This window comes from Nicotiana sylvestris, chromosome 6 (genome assembly GCF_000393655.2).
Source record: "Nicotiana sylvestris chromosome 6, ASM39365v2, whole genome shotgun sequence".
Taxonomy (NCBI): Eukaryota; Viridiplantae; Streptophyta; class Magnoliopsida; order Solanales; family Solanaceae; genus Nicotiana; species Nicotiana sylvestris.
The window spans coordinates 30395982-30400606 of record NC_091062.1 but is presented as its reverse complement, the minus strand read 5'-3'; the positions used below and the strand labels follow the sequence as shown (position 1 = coordinate 30400606).

Sequence of the window (4625 nt, the reverse complement as noted above, 5' to 3'; positions counted from 1 at the left end):
GCTTATACTCCCAATGGTTGTACTGAAAGGGATGTTGAATTTTTGGAGTTCATGGGTAACAAAGCAAGGATACCCAATTTTGACCTTTGTATATCCGGAGCAATTGTTTCACTACGTAGCCTAATGCATCTATAGACAATGCTGCAGGATTTTGTAAGAACAGGAACCTATTGTGTTGCAAAGATTGAGAACCATATTTCATTACATAGTTTGGTAATGTTTTTTGTTGGTGTTGGTAACGGCATATTATCCTTAATGGTAGTTCAGGCTGGTGCATGTAGATATGTAATTTTTTACTCTCCCTGAGATTTTACACTTTTTAGCTTTTAAATATTTAGTTTAGGTCTAATATCACTATTTTAATTAGGTTTGACTCTTTTATTTTATTTTATTACAAAAACAAAATTACAAAAAACAGTTTCATTAATGTTTTGTAGTAATACTATTTTACTAGGATTTTTATTTTTATATAATCTTGAAAAATACCAAAATAGTTTTACAATATAATATTATTTATTTTAATTAATTAGAATTAGTTTTATATTTTATATTATAAATTTTATATCATTTTTAGAAGAAAAAGTATAAAATTTGAGGGCAGTTTTATTTGGTCTTAATTCAAGAGGTCCAAGAGATGACCCAGTTTTAAAGCCCAATACTCTTAAACCCATAAAAAAACCTAGGAGCCTAGAAGACCTTTCGGCCGTTTTTTATCATCTACACACCCCAACCTAAGACCTTCATCTTCTTCAACCTAACATACCTTAGGACCCCTCATCTCCTCCACACAAAAACAGCCGTCACTCTCAACCAGACCACCGGTCCACCACCATAACTCCGGCAACCACACACGCACACAGCAACCCCCTCCAGCCGCCCACACCCCTCCATCTTCAACCCAAAAATGACGGAACCTTAAGAGAAATTAGTGGCCGTCACTTCTCAAACTCGCTGGCACCCCCACACAAGAATGTCATCACCCCTCCACCGAAATCGCCGGAACTCTAACACCCATCGCTGTCCCCTTCTTCCCTTCACTACAACCTGCCGGAAATACCCACACACGCATTCACTCGAGAACAATACCAAGAAATAAACATGTAGTTTCCCAAAAAAAGGGACAGTTCCTCGTCTTCAATTTTCTCTTGGTTTAAGTTCCAGAAATCAGAAAAGTATAAAAAATAGTTCTGTTTTTTTCTTGATTTTCGAATTGTAATTCCTGATTGCAAAATATGGAGATCGTTTGAGGTTCTGTGTTGGATTGTGAGTTCGATTCCGTCCGCCGCTTAAGGTTCGTGGTTCCGATTTGGTTCGCAGCTTCTTCCTCTTAGTTGCTGTCACGTCAAAATTACATTGATGGATCATTCTATATTTGATTCCTAGAAAAGTTAATCAAAGGCTTTGTGCACTCAGGTCCATTTCCCTCTTTATTTGACTGTTTTGCTTCATAGAGTGCTTCCATTAATCTGTTGTTTCTCTATTTTGTGGAATGTTTGGATTAATGTTTTATTGCTGTGATGAGGATGTGTTAGTATTTGCCATCCTATTTTATATATATTATTATTAGCTCATACAAAGTTTTGTTGGTTTAATGACTTGAAGAATCTTTAAAATACTTAAGGCTTCACTATTAATATTTTGCTATCAATTGGCGTTAAGGTATAAATATTAGTTCAGTCACATATATAATGGAAATAATTGAATAGGAATTAATTGTGTCTCCTTCGTAAGTTCCATAGATTACTTTGTGGAATTTATAGTTAACTTTAGAGCTAATATGTTTGAGTTTCAGTGGTGTCATATTTCTCTTTAATTGTCATTAGTCAGAGTTAAAGTTTACTCAAATCACTTGATTGCATTGAAGCTGATTCTTTGTCTGTAAATTTTTACATTGAATACATTAGTGAGTGGAGGTTCGGCGTTGGAATCATAGGTTCCATAAGAAAATTACTAAAGTTGGGATGTGGGATACAGAGTTTAACTTAAACTAAGGAGAAATTGAGATTTAAATGTTTCACCACTTTAGTTTATTGTTATACTTTGTATTAGAACCCGTTAGGAGTATATTAGGCCATCATCATTTGGGTAGACAAATTTTTAGGGCGTTCGTGTTTTAGTTTCTTTTGCGGTGAGAGGTCACCCCCTTTAGTTAAATTTATTCGGGGAATGCCCCCTAGATTTTGTATATATTTTTTATCCGGATTATGCCCCATAGTATCATGTATTTGGAGGCCATGACGAACTTTGTGGAAAAGTATAGTATATAATAGTATTTAGGATTTTACTTTAATTTTCTTATTTTTAATTTCTTTCGTTTAGGTGGGGATGACTTCGAGCCTCTTGTATGTTTATTTTCCTTTGTCTATTTTTTTAACCTCAATTTGAATATTTTAAAAGTCGACTAGATCAAGTACGCAACCGTGACTTTTACGGGACTTGGGGAGTGCCTAACACCTTCTCTCCGAGTCAAATGAACCCTCTTACCTGAATCTCTGGTGCAGACTGAGTTTTGGAGTCTAAGGTGTTGTAAAAGGAAAAAATATTTCTAAAAACGGTTACCTGGCACACCGAAATCAATGTCAGGTGGCTACTTTGAGTTAATTCTTTTGAACACAAATTTTTATCACTTTTTATAATTGAAACCCTTTTGAGCTTCACAAAATCACTTTATTTATTTAAAAGGGGTAATGGGGTGGAAAAAAAAGGTGTGAAAGCTCTGTCGACTCTGCTGGGGAGTTGCAGGTTCGAGCTGGTACTTGATCTTGTTGGCTTCTAGGATATTCGGTTGAGGTATTTGTTTTGTTTATTTGTTTTGTTTGTCTTATTTCCCTGTTTTGTTGGTTGTTTGTTTATCACTTTTCCTTATGTGTTACAGCTTTATAAATTGTCATCATTTGCATCACCATGGGTCTTCTTTCCGCAACAAGTCTTCCGGAGTACATTTGAGCGTACACGACTTTTTGTGAGTCACCCGTATCATTTGGTGGGTGGTGTGGGAGCGTGGAGTGGGCGGGCAGCTAGAGCAACCTCCATCAACAACGTGCTGCCCCGAATTGCCTTGTCTAGTGAACCCCAAACTTAGGTCAGCCTTTAGGTCATGCTTATTTGCATCATATTATTTAAACCTAGCAGGGCTCGGTCCCAAGTACCGTGTCCCGTTGTAAGAAGCCTATCCAAATTATGTCAAAATGGGCCCATGGTCCAAAAAGACATTTAATCATTCCTCTGTGCCGCATGCTATATTCTTTAAGGGTAAAAGAGTCATTTGGCGGACCAATGATAGTTGAGGGCAAATAAAAAAGAAAAGAGGGTGAAATATAAGATTTAACAAGTAAGGCCCAATTATAATTTTCTTTCGTAACTTTTTCCAAAAAAAATTGAAATTGAAAAATCCAATTTTTTTTTGCAATTTCTCATCATTTTCCAAAAAAAAAAGAGAGAAAAAATCCAAAAGAATTTTACATTTTCCATCATTTTTCAAAAAGGCAAAAAATATAGTTTTTCCAAATTAGTTGCATTTTTAGCCACATTTGTTCACATCGGCCGTTTTTGCAAAATAGGGCTATTTTCTCAAAGTAGTTTGTTATCCCATGTCTTAGAACCCTAGGTCCACAACAAGGTGTCCTCTCAGTTTTAAGGTCCATTCCTGTTGAATTTGCATGTCTAGCCACTTTTGGCCAAATTGGTCATTCTTGCGAAATGGGGTCATTTTCGCAAAAGTGGATCAATGAACCATGTTATTAGAATCTTGAGTCTACAACTAGGTGTCATATTACTTTAAGGCCTGTCTATGTTGAATTTGCATCTCTAGCCACGTTTGGCCATATCGGTCATTTTTGCAAAAATGGGTTACTTTTGCAAAGTAATTTCTAGGGCCATGATAATTGGGAGTTTGAAGCCATATAGGCCTTTTGAGTTTTTTTTTTCATATCTGAGTGGTCACCCTTGTTGGGTTTGCACTTGTAGCCATCCTTGGCCACATAGGTCATTATGCAAAATATAGCCTCAATCATGTCTTGCATGTGTCCAATAGAAGGTATCGTGGCGTCGCATAGTGTCTCGGGTCACTAATTCTATTTGGTCTTATTTTTCTCATTTAGGTATGGATACATTTATCAGGGCTCGAGCATGACAAGCACCCAGGACAACTGCATTTAGGAGCTGCTTAAGGAGCCTTTTTATGTTCTGAGTCTGTTTTTATGTTGGTCTTTCACCTTGTAGTCTTGTCCAGTAGTATTGTGTCTTTTAGGTGATGTCAGAGTTTACCATAGTCTAGTTGAGTTTGTTGAGTCTTTTGTTATCGTACTTACTATTTGTATTTGAAAAACCAAAAAAAATTATAAATGAAAAATCCAAAAGGTTTTTGTTTGTAGTTTATTTTTTCCATTACTTTTCAAGAACTACGCTTGATCTTATTCATGAGGAACATGATATGTAGGCAACCTACATAGGGTTCGATCGAATCATTTAATTTAAAAAAAAATATGGGATGTGAGAAGTGAGAGGAAAGAAAAGAGTGATAATCAGAGGAAAGAAAATGAAAAACTAAGGGGTGCTAGAAAGGAAAATGAAGAAGGAAACGCGGCAAGAAGAGTGAAATTGGGATGATGCCATATGACCTTCGT

General features: G+C 36.1%; 1 long non-coding RNA gene across 1 annotated transcript; it reads left to right on the top strand.

Moving 5' to 3' along the window:
* Window positions 1-699: 699 nt before the first annotated feature.
* Window positions 700-4372, top strand: LOC104216356 (uncharacterized). The gene is made up of 2 exons (XR_708457.2): window positions 700-1413; window positions 4101-4372. It is a non-coding gene; the product is annotated as an uncharacterized lncRNA (long non-coding RNA).
* Window positions 4373-4625: the final 253 nt, after the last annotated feature.